We start from the raw sequence: 12,757 nt of genomic DNA on the forward strand, positions 1-12,757 counted from the left end.
TTGAACAGTGTGTCCCCAACCTAAACCAATAGAAAAATGCCAACACTACAGTGGAACATGGAAGGCATGAAGGAGAAAAAGTACAAAGCACACCCAATTTCCTCCATCTTGTCCCCTTTGAACCCCTAATCTAAAATCTAAAATTTTAGTTTTGCACCCGTGCCACACTTACTCATATCAAACACTCAGAGCTTGTAAATCATCCTGTAAGATTGAAAACTCTTTTCCCTGGACAGAGATCAGAGACAGTGTCTCTTGGGGCTCTGTACAGGGGCGTTCCTGACCCCCTGCCAGGGTCCCAGGCCTTTCAGGGCAGCCAGAGGGAAGCCCTGGATTCCCACAGCGTTATGTTGAGGAAAGTGCGCACTTTAAGGGATACCCCCTTCCTCAGTGAGTTTGTGTGGTTCTTCCGCCACATTGTGGTAATTTGATTCTCGGGATTGTATAATTTTGTTTGTAGAGATTTTAGAATTTTGTTTGCAAAAAGTGTAGCATTTTATGCAGAAGAGCTACAGTATGGTGATTTATGTTTAACTGTGGTAAAGCAAATTAAAGGAATTCCAGGAATTCCACCCTCACAGCAACTTAAGCCCTGACTCTCTTTGAATTTGAGATAAGGACAGGGTCTGTGTTTGTGGGCATATCAGAGTTTTTGCTGTAACAGGCACAGCCTTTTGCAGGGCAGCAAAAGGAGTGTCAGTAGAAACAATGCTTTAATTAGATTGTGCCGGAAGCGAACTGGAAAAGACTGAGATTTTATAAAAGAGAGTTTAAATAAAGGAAAAATGCTGAAGTGATAAACAGAATAGCCTGTAGGCAATTCCCGGGAGGTTTTAGTGCATTAACAGGGTGGCAGTTTAGTGAGTACTATTACAATGCAGAGTTTGTGAGAAGGGCTAGTATTGCTGTTCTGTGCCCCAAGTGCAAATTGAAGGTTCCTAATCAAGCCGATTCAGAACCTGAGATCTTAAAGCTTATGTGTGGAGGATCACATCTGATACCTGCGACCTGGAAAGTCTGTGTGTGAGAAAAACTGAAAAAAGACCGTGAGGCTTGGTTAGAAACAAAATAGTATAAGGAATGAGAACTAACCAGAGCAAAGAGGTTCCTGACCTAGCCCCTCTGGCAGGGAGGGCTCACTGGAAAAAAGCCTCCAGTAAGGGTAGCTCAGAAAACTAAAGGATTTATAATACCTTATTGCAACCAATCCTGTTTTAAGACAGGAAAGCAAATAAGGTGAAGTGTTGTATACTAATATGTTTTTCACCTTAAATATCACCCAGAATAGCAGAGTAACTGGGTTCAGAGTTCCTTCTGATGCACTGGTGTTAGCTCTTGAAAAAAAAAACCAGAGCAAGGAGAAAACAAATGTGTTGTTCAGCATGCAGTATAAGGCAACGATGTATGAAATCAAACATAGCTCATCATCCTGAAACACAAAAGCATACATGATTTGTAAAAGGCTCCTCTAACAGAGGATGAGGAGGACCTCCCCAAAAGGGAAAAGGACTCAGGCTCCAAAGGTATACCCACTCGAACCCATCCCCCTTCTGGCAGTCCAATCTCATCCAGAACTACGAGGAAACAGACCCCTCTGCGAGAGGCAGTGGGACTAGGAGAAAGGAAAAAGGTGGAATTTTGGTTGATACAGGGGCCATATATTCAGTTTTAAATAAAGCTTCAGTACCTGTGGAGAATGTGGAGAATGATTATGTCGCAGTGTGGGGAACAACTGGCCAGTCTGAGAAGGCATACTTTTGCAAACCTTTAAAGTAACAATGGGGTATTTACAAGTTTTTGTATATGCCCAACTCACTAAACATTCTAGAATGAGGAGGTTACTCTAGTGGTAAATGATCAAAGGTACATAGAGGTGTTAAGTTTAACATTAACAGCCGTTGAAAATAAGGAGGAAATTATTGAAGAGATATTAGGTCAAGTATTTTTGAGGGTATGGGCCTCTAATGTACCACAGAGGGGCAAAAAATGCCCCCCCCCCCAGTAATCAAGCTTAAAAAAGGGACACAACCAGTGAAAAATTAAGCCGTACCCCCTGAAAAAGATTGGGAACAAATCTGTTGGAGAGAGTCGCGGGAGACAAGCCTCATGCTATCATGATCAACAAGTCTCAGTTTATTGGAGTTGATTACAGTTTCTTTATAAAAGCACTAATTAGTTCATACATATTGCAAAAGCGAAGCTCAGGATTGGTTACCTTTCTATTAACACATATATCTTTTTGCGATAAGCCTTGTGGTTACTGCTTCCTTATACTTGATTATCTTTCTGCATACCAAGCAATTTCACATCCTGGCTGTTACGAGACATCTGTTGCTCAAGGTTGTTACGAGACATCTGTTGCTCAAGGACATAGTTTTCATGCTACAAGTCACGTACTCTCACACTCTTATCAACTTAACACTGTCGTGTCCCTTGCTGCGCAGCCATTCTTCACATAAACTCTCTACACTTCCCCTGTTTTCTTTATAAGCAAGCAAGGATGTGTTCCATTTTTGTTCTATAATTGACATTAAAGTTCTTTGCAAGCACTGAAATACACACGGCAATACAAGCATTAAAATTACTATAACTAACAATCCTATTATCATAAGCTGCAAAAGGTGTTTAAGCCAACCTGTGATTCCCCAAGATTTAAATGATAATCCAGTAAATGTATCATCCCTCTGTAACACCTGAACATGTTGTTGCAAATGCTGAATTTTCTTATGAATAGATTCGGAACTATTTTTCAAATTCATACGGCACATTCCTTCGAAATCTTCACACCCATGCCCATGAGCCAACAATAAAAAGTCAATAGCTGCCCGATTTTGCAATGTTGCAGGTCTTACGGATTCTATGTCTGTGGCCAGTAAACTTAATAGCTCAGACGTGGCATTGGCTTGCTTGCCTACCCAACATTGTAACTTCTCTAACTGCAAAAGAGCATGTCCTGCAGCAAGGCCGGGCATAAAAAGAGAAGCAACCACTTGCTCCGCGCGATTAAACAAGTTGACATTATCGTCACAGGAAACATCAATGGTTGGGTGCTTTCATCGTGTGGTGGTTACCTGGCTGGTATTGCTATATAGGCCTAATAGAGCGCTCTGGCTAGGGAGTGCTATTGTGAGACGCCCAAACGTACAAGGGCCTCCAGTGGGCCGTTGAGGAATGCTGCTGAATGCTCTGTCCCCACAGATTAAAAAGATTCCGGGTGGCAATCGGCGAGGAATTGTTGTACCTGGGGCTGGGTCTGTTTCTTTTTGAGCTATAGAGTGACACCAAAAGGAGTGATTTTGCTAATTTTCCTGTTGCAGGGTAATATTCCTAGGGAGTGTTATATTATACCAAGCACTGTTGCCTTCATTGCAATCATATTTGCTGGAGTTAATATACATGCATGAGGCGGCATGGAGCGAACCCAATATCTCTAGCTCGTCGGGCTTGCCACTATAAGGTAATCTATCATTCCACGAGTCATATTCTTCAAGGCAGGAGCTAATATTATTTCTACAGTGTCTGGACGTTCGGGTCGTGACTAAATAAGAGTACTCTGTCTCATTAAGTGGTACGCCAATAAGGCAGGTATGGAAGGGGGATTCAGGTTGGGCTAAGGACACACAGAAGTCTGTTCTATTTAGCTGTCTTGCTAATGAGATCCATACGTTCTGCCTAGGAAATAAGGAGTTTATGTTGGGATGTTTTACCGTAGTAGTTCTTGCAACGGTTATTAATTTTAGTAAACCTATGACAAGTATAATCCCATTGACTGGGTGGCACCTGCCACTGAATTGGTATATGAACTTAATGACCACAACAAGAGTCTAAAATGCGTGAGCGTTTGTCTCCTAATATCTTTTTGACTATGTGGCGTACCTGCCACGCCAAATCTCTAAGCTCTAGATCCTCCCTGTTTTCTATTCTGGCTATACTGTTCCTTATAGTATCCCCTGTTAACGCAGTTAATGCTTGCTGCGGCGTTTCCCTATGCCAGGCAAAATTACAATTAAGGCACCAAAGTCCGTTGCTAAGAACTCGCTGAAAAACCCACCAGTTCCTATTACAGTTCTCACAATAAATTTTTACCCACGCTTGGTGATTATGTGCGAAGCAAGCTAAGCAAGCAGTTTGGCAATGGTGTAAAAAGTCTCTCTGTAAAACTGGGAGAAGCGTTTCAGCTACTTCTTGTTCAGTTTCGTATAAAAACTTGGTATTAAATTCCTCTTCAACTTCTCGCAAGATCAGTGCCAGCACTTTCTGCAGGCGATATTTCCTCCTCTGCTCTGGACTGTTCATCGATAACTGCTGGTCGCGTCCACCTTGCAGGGACCCACAAAGTGCCTGTTGGCATAGAAACACATAAGTAGCCTCTGCCCCAATATACAACCTTAGCTGGGCCTTGCCAGATTCCTGTCTTCGGGTCCCGATACCTGACCACCGCTTCAGGCCCAGGCTGTTTCAACAGGGAAAAATGAGAAATCACAGGCAGCACCTCACTGTTTCCAAAAATACATAAATGATTAAGCACAAACAAACATTTAAGTAGTCTATCCTGTATGCTACTAATGTCAGAATATTTTTCCAAATACTGTTTAAGGGTTCCATTTGCTCTTTCCACTGTTGCTTGTCCAGTAGGTAAGTTGGCAATCCCTGTAACATGAGCAATGTTCCAAAACTGCATAAAACGAGCTATACGCTTGCTACAGTAGGCTGGACCATTATCTGTTTTGATTTTCTGCAGGGTTCTCATGACAGCAATACAACTGTGCAGGTGCCGTTCTACATGTATAGCCTGTTTGCCAGCCTGTGCAGTAGCCCATATATAATGACTATAAGTATCTATAGTCACATGAACATACTTAAGGCAGCCAAAGCTGGGTACATGAGTAACATCCATCTGCCATATCTCATTAGCATGCAGGCCCCTTGGGTTGACTCCCACACCCAGACCCATGCCTCTGTTTTGATTACTACAAATTGGACAGGCTTTGGCTATAGCTCTAGCTTCTTCTAAGGGAATCTGAAATTCTTTCTACATGCCTTTAGCATTCTGATGGAAAATAGCATGGCTTTCCCGTGCTAATGACTGCCTAGGAAGTACTGTTTGATGAGAAAGCGAGACTAGCTTATCAGCCTTGGCGTTTCCTTCTCCTAACCCTTCGTCCCATTTATGACTACGAACATGGATGACCGAATATGGTTCAGTTCTATTTCTGAGGGCACGTTTTAGTTGAAGAAACAGTTCATAAAGTCGCTGATTCTGTACTTCTCTGATAGTAGCATCCTCAATCCTTGATACTACCCCCACAACATAAAGCGAGTCTGATACAACATTCAACGGTTCATGCAAGTTAGTTACAGCCCAAATGACTGCCAACAACTCCAAAGTCTGCAAATTGTCCTCTGATTTTGCCTCTAATATTTGTTGATGCCATTGTTGTCCCTTTTTCCAGACTACTGCCGCCTTCCTGGAGCGTTTTCCAGCATCTGTGAAAGCCGTAGTGGCATCTGGAATGGGCCTGTCTTCTCTGAGGGATTTCTGTAGCCAGCTCCATTCTCCTAACCATCGCAAAGGTTTCGGTATAAGGGGACCGGTATTGATTTGTGCTGCAGACGACAATAATGCTTCAGCCAGGGCTGTGGAGTTTAAAAGGTACCAATCTAACGTGGCCTTTTCTATGGGCAGATTAATGTCCGTTGGTTCCAGGCCACTGATTTCCAAAATGCGGATGCGTCCTTTTTTGATCAGCAATGCCAAATTTTCGATTTTTGAAGTTATAGTTTTTCTTTGTTGCAATGGAGATGACAGCCATTCCAGTACTGCTGTCTCCCCCATTTTCTTTAACTGCTGAGTAACAGCTCCTAGTAGGTGGTCTTCAGTATTCCAAATTGTAATATGCAGGGGGAGATCAGGGTCAATCCTTGTGAAAAATCCTGTAGATATGCAATGCATAATTTTCTGAAGTGCATCTTGCTGAGCTTGGGTGAGATGAACAGGGGCACAAGGGTCAGTGCCTTTCAGTAGCGGACGCAATTCGTCTAATAAGATATTAGGGATACCGGTGACTGGCTTCAGCCACTGTAGGTCACCTAGAAGCTTTTGGGCCTCATGCAATGTTGTTATTGATATTTGTATGGACAATTTTTGAGGCACAATCTTCTGTTCTGTGATTGTCCACCCTAGATACTTCCAAGGGGTTTACATCTGAATTTTAGCTGGAGCTACTACTAAAGAAAAGTCTGCTAGGATCCTTGTAGCAGCTTCTATTTGTGAGGCTGTAAAGGGTTCTCTTTGAGCGAGCAGGATGTCATCCATATAATGATAAACAATGGTAGCAGGCATTTTTTGTCGTAGTGGTTGTAGTGCAGCATCGACATACAGTTGACAAAGTGTAGGGGAATTGCACATCCCCTGCGGTAGAACAGTCCACTCAAATCTTTTGTCAGGTTCCCCATGGTTAAGGGCAGGAAGCATAAATGCAAACCATTTGGTATCATTAGGATGCAATGTAATGGTAAAAAAGCAGTCTTTCAGGTCTATTATAAGGATGGGCCAGTCTTTTGGTATCATAGCTGGGTTAGGCAGTCCAGGTTGAAGTGCTCCCATGGGTTCCATTTGATTATTTACTGCTCTCAAGTCGTGCAGCAGCCTATACTTTCCGGATTTCTTCTTGATCACAAATACTGGAGTATTCCAGGGACTGGTGGAGGGCTTAACATGTCCTTGTTGATATTGTTCCATGACCAAAAGGTGTGCCTGTTCCAAACTTTCCCATTTTAGAGGCCATTGCTTAACCACTACAGGTTCATTGGTGATCCAAGTAAGTGGCAATGGGAAAGTCCAAGCAATGACCATTACTGTAAAGGGTGATCATTAGTGAGGACAAGACCCAGTTGAGCAAGAATATCGCGGCCAATTAGGCAGTGAACAGTAGGTGGCAGTGCTGTTATAGAAAATGCTGTCGATGCTTGTTTTCCTTCAATATCGACTGTCAGTACAGGGGTACGATTAGCCAGCGTCATTCCTCCGATGCCAGTGACAGTGGTTGCTGAGGGCTGTATTGGCCAAGTGGAAGGCCACTGTGCAGGATCAATTATACTTGAGTCAGCGCCTGTATCGAGGAGTCCCTTAAGTGTGATACTGCATCCTTGATAAGTCAGATGACAGGACTTCTTAGGTCGAGTATTGAGGTCTATGGTGAGCAAGGTTAGGCCCCTCGTAGATCTGAAGCTCCCTTCGTTCCTGGGCTCTTGTGTAAGGGACGTTAGTCCCTTGGTCATTTGAGGCAACGGAATCAATTGGGCTAGTCTCTGTCCTTTGGGTACTTTCACGGGGGGATACGGAGTATGAACCATAATCATAAGTTCACTTCTACAATCAGAGTCAATAACCCCCGGCTCAACATACAGACTCAGAGTAGTAGCAGAGGAGCGACCAATTATCAAGCCCCCTATTGGCTGGCCATTTATAAAAATAGGGCCAAAAAGTCCAGTGGGAACCTTGTGCAAATGAGTGGAAAGGATGTCAACATCTACTGAGGCTGCCAGGTCCAAGCCGAGGCTCCCGGTTGTTCTGGTTGGAGTTGTCGGGGGGTGCCGACAGTGCAGCTGCCATTTGTGTCCCTGCGCGGCCGCTGCTCGCGCTGTTCTTCGAGTTTCCCTGCTTCCTTCGACAAGCAGTGGAGTTGTGCATGTTGGATTGGCATTTTCCGCACCATACTCCCGTTGCTCCACATTCTCGACGGATGTGACCTATATTTCCACATCGGTAACACTTCATTCGATTGCTGCCAGCGTTGGTCGAGCAGGGGTGTGCGGCTGCCACTTGGAGGGGAGCAAGAGCTGCCATGACCTGATTCTGAGAGTTAATAGCTTGCTCATACAGGGCTGTGGCTTTTTCCTGTAATCCCTCTCCTATTCTCTGCAGGGCATTTACTAAAAACACCTGGGGGCCAATCGGCATAGAGGCACCCTTTTCTAATAGGTCCTGCACCCTCCAATCCCCTGGGGTCGAATTAATCAAGGCTCTAGTGGTGGAATTGCCGTTTTGTAGGATGCATTGTCTTAGCAGGGCATTTGCATATGATTTGCTACTCCCGCTTTAGACAATGCTTCCATGATCTTATCTACAAAGGCACCAAGGGGCTCTTCTCTACCCTTTTTGATTCCCATATATATAGGTATCCCTCCCGGGGTTTTAACTTTATCCATCGCTCTCTTGGCCACTGTCATAGCTTCCCTGAGTTTGTTGGGTCCTAAAGCTGCTGGGGTCTCAACTCTCAGAAATGCACCTTGCCCTATTAGTTCATCAACCGTGATCCCTGTCAAGGCATCCCCCTGGGCCCTTGGGAGATTTGCACTCAATGCAGCCTCCTCTCTCCAGCGCGCCTCAAACAATAGTCGTTGATGTGGAGTATAAATCAATTTGGCAATGCCTCTGATATCTGCAGGCAACAGCACGTGGGCATTAAACATGTAATCGAGCATCTGTTTAACCGGTTCACTAGAAACTCCATAATTCCCCACTGTGGCATGCAACTGGGCCAGCATTTTCCAATCTAAATTTTGCACCTGTGCCTGTTGCCCACCCCCTTGCGGGTTAGGCATATAAATGACCGGAAACTCTAAAGTCTCCTGAGCCGCTGCAATGAGATCAGCGTCCCCCTTTTCTATCCCCTCGCGGGTGTTGCCTTTATGAAAGGACAACCAGAGACCTGGTTCAGGAACAGCACGGCAGCCTGCTCTCGGCTAGACTACTCGGGCTAATCAACAGACGCAGACACCAATATGGCAGACGGTTGAAAAGCGTTTATTATCCTATCTCGTGGGTTTAAATAGCTTTTAGGGGTCTTTGCTACATCAGAGGGGGGTTGGGGGTCTCAGGGGATAGTGGGTAGTGGAAATTTACTTGGGCCGGTGTGGCTGCATTCCTCTGAGGCTTCTGGAGTTAATAGATAAGTGGGGAAGAGAGGCAGAGAGGGGGATGGGTCTATCTTTCCGTCACACCCCGAAATCTTCCGTTCGCCTGTCCCTTACCTACCACATCTCCCCCCTCCTTATCACATACAAAATGAGGTAGTCATAGGTAGAGGCACTGGAGTGAGGTACAAACTTGCAACTTGTTAAGGAAAGGGTGGTCTAGTAGATCTGGGTAGATTTTTTAAGGCAGGTGCTGAAGGCTTTAGCTACTGACTGTGTTTGCAGTTTTTGGTTTATAGCATTTGTTGGTGGCCTATGAACAGAATGTTTGCCCTTTCCAGACGGGCTTGAACAAACGAGACTAGTTTGTTCAGCAGGCATGGTCCTATGGTAATAGCCAAAAGCAGTATTGCCAGTGGACCTACCAGGGCAGAAATTAAAGTGGTGAGCCAAGGTGATTGATTGAACCAGGATTCAAACCAGCTCTGCTGGGTCTCCCTGTCTCTCTTTCTCTGAGCCAGTCTGTCTCGGAGTTCTGCCATGGAGTCTTTAACGACTCCTGTATGATCTGCATAAAAGCAGCATTCCTCCTTCAACGCTGCACACAATCCCCCCTGCTGCATAAACAAAAGGTCTAGTCCTCGCCTATTTTGTAAAACTACTTCTGAAAGCGAAGAGACTGATTTCTCTAGGTAGGAGATGGATTTCTCGATCCTCTGCAGGTCTTCGTCGATGGTCATTTGCAGCTGAGAGAGTCCGTGCTGCTGGGTTGCGATGGCTGAGACGCCCATGGCGGTGCCAGCTGCTCCCAAGCCGAGCAGCATTGCGATAGTTATACCTGTGATGATTTCCCTTTTGTGGAGTCTGTTAGGTTCTTCGAGAAGATGGTATATCTCTTCGTCTGAGTGGTACAAGACCCTGGGGACAATCAGAACTTGGACACAGAAATCAGTAGAGTCATTGAATTTGTCAAGGAACACACAAGGACTCACTCCGGACTTTTGGCAAACCCACATCCCAGACGCAGATGGGATTACCCACTTGTTAGTTTTTCTGTTAGGTTTGACAACTTTAGTGCAGAAGTTGCTTTTCTGCTTTGCTAAGGTTGCGTTCCCAAAACATCTGCCCTGTCCTGTGATTTGACTCAGGGTGATTCCTCTGCGGGGAGTGTCTCATCTGCACTGGTGGGGGGCGCTGGCTGAGGAGTAACTGAAGGGGGTGTCCAAAGCAATGCCTTCATAAAAAGGGGGTTTGATATCATAGCAAAGCCAACAGGAGTTAGTTAGGTTCGGTTTGGTTTCGTTTAGGGTTAAAAAGGTAGTTTCTAGCATACGAAAGATTGGGTTTGGGTCTGACTCAGCCATGCGGCCTATCTGGGGGGTATCTGCAAGGCTGGTCGGGGTGTCAGTGGCTTTTGGGGTTAGGGTTTTGAGGTGGGTTGTGTTTTTCCCTCTCAGCACATTCTTGATAATTTTGTTGGGTCCCAGTGGTCGAGGCGTTGGCGGCTGGAGCCTGATAATTCTCACATTCACCCACTTCTTCGGTCCTTTGAGGACCACCGTCCATGTTCTACCCGTGGCCCAGCTAGGGTGATCTGGCTGTAGGACAGTCATGTTATAACTTACGCATGCCCGTTGTCTAGGCTGTGCAGTGTGGTCTCTGCAGCCAAAGGGTGCCCAGGTGAACTGTAAGAATTTGTCGGGCTCCTGTGGTTGCCACCCGTCTGCTCATGGTCTGGCATCTGTAACAATGGTTTCGCAACCCTAATATCCACAATGTCCCCACCCCGGGTAGTCACAGTACCTTTTCCCTGGGTTGGACGCTGGGCACCAGTAAGATATGTACATGAGTATGATGTGTGGGCTTGAGGGCCGTATTTTCGGTTGCCCTGGAAACAGATCGGCTATGTGGAATACGAAGGATGGAGCGTTTGCGGTGGTGACCTCTTTGAACACTTTGTCACTTGAGAGATGTTGCATGACCCATCTGAACGGCTGGTGAGGGTAGTGGCCTGGGTCGGCTTGCCCCCCGGCCACAAACCCCATCAGCAGGATTGCACAGAGACACTGTACATGTCTGGGTCTCACCGCCGTGGGACGCTCAGGCTCTGTCTGGTGGCTTGGTGGTCTGTTATCTCTCTCTGGAGCAGGGGTGTGTGTGTCGCAGGGACGGTCCACGAGCGTGTCCTGCGAACGAAAACTTACAGTTTTCCATTAGTTTCATTCTTAAGGTCAGGTTTGATCGACCTGAGTGGACACCACCTGATCTTGTCCTCCTTTTTAACTGCTGCGTACCCCCGTCCCGTAAGCACCAGTCTCCAGCCCCGTTCCCACTCGCCTAGCTCGTTTTTGACTATGACCTGTGGGCCCTCCTCTAGTGTCTGGGTGGCCCAGTGTTTTCGAATGGGACTGTTTGTTTCATCTCCCCTAGGAAATTGGTTCAGTGCTAGCAGCGCGGTTGCTAGCATGCGTGTCTGGTCTCCTGAGGGGATGGAATTGGCAAAGCCCTCTGCATTTGCCAACACTTCTAATTTGGCTTTTAGGGTTTGATTTGCTCGCTCGACAATGGCCTGTCCGGTGCTGTTATATGGGATTCCCTGCGCTAAGGTGATACCCCACACTGAAGCGAATTTTCGCACTGATTTGGAGATAAAATTGGAAGCATTGTCAGTTTTAATTTGCTTGGGGATACCAAGCCATGCCATAACTGTCAGCCAGTGCTGGATCGTGGCCTTGGAGTTGGGTTTGAGATGCTGTGTCGCTATGATTACTCCGCTGTAGGTGTCCACTGTCACTGCAAGCTATGCTCGGGGCTTTAGCAGTTCGCAGAGGGTGAAGTCTGACTGCCAGATTTCTGACGCTTTGAGGCCCCTCGGGTTGACTCCACCGGTCCATAGGGGTGACTTCTGGCAGTGAGGGCAGGTGGCCACTACGTGTCTCGCGTCTGCTGTCGAGATCCCGCATCTCTTCGCCAGTGCTTTGGCCCCTATGTGGAGTGACTCGTGCAGCTGACGAGCTTCCTGCAGTGTCCACACTCCCTTCGCTGCGGCATCTGCTTTGTCGTTGCCAGTCTGGAAGAAGCCCTTGACTGGGTTATGGCTGTTGACGTGGATGACGGACACGGTGCCCTGGCGTGAGGAGAGTGCCTCTTCAAGCATGGAGGCCGTCATGGATGTTGACACACCTGGTCTTGACATGGCTAGGCAGAGCTTTGCCACGAATATGGAGTCTGTCACGATGTTGAGATGTTCGTCCTGGAAAAGTCCGCACGCCAAGACCACTGCTGCTGCTTCCAGCTGTTGCACTGACAGCGTGGGGTCACACGTTTTGACGCAATGCCATGTTTCTCCTGCCTGCCACACTGCTGCTGCAGTAGAAGTCATGGAGGAGGCGTCTGTAAAGACCGTTGGTCCTGGTTGCGGTCGGTCCATGACCTTCGGTGGCACATCTTTGTCGACAATGGTCAGTAGCTGGGTCCAGGGTGGTTTGGTGGCGTAGGAAATTTCTCCTCCAAAGCCAGTGAGAGCGAGGGCCAGGTGCTCCGATATTGCAGTTGACTCCGTGGTCGGTCGCTTGCGGAAGGGGAGGTGGATCCTTGCTGGCTCGGTCCCCAGGTGTCTCAGGGCGAGTCTCCTGCCTTTCGTGATGAGGTTAGCAATGCACTCGACTCCTGGGGAGAATGCGTGAGTCGGTCTTCCGAGGACCACCCACTGGATCGGCTGGGATTTTTCGGAAGGTCCTTGGGCAAGTGCTCCCACTCCTCCCTTCTGCGTGAAGTGGACGTATAAGTCCAGTGGTATGCTCGGGTTCCACCTGGCAAGCAGGCTAGTGGACATCTG

At 46.8% G+C, this 12,757-nt stretch overlaps 1 protein-coding gene across 4 annotated transcripts in view; it reads left to right on the forward strand.

Moving 5' to 3' along the window:
• Positions 1–12,757, forward strand: part of LOC116806898 (guanine nucleotide-binding protein G(q) subunit alpha) — a 374,172-nt gene that overhangs the window by 29,464 nt on the left and 331,951 nt on the right. The gene's annotated exons all lie outside the window — the stretch shown is intronic.

This window comes from Taeniopygia guttata, chromosome W, assembly GCF_048771995.1.
Source record: "Taeniopygia guttata chromosome W, bTaeGut7.mat, whole genome shotgun sequence".
NCBI lineage: Eukaryota > Metazoa > Chordata > Aves > Passeriformes > Estrildidae > Taeniopygia > Taeniopygia guttata.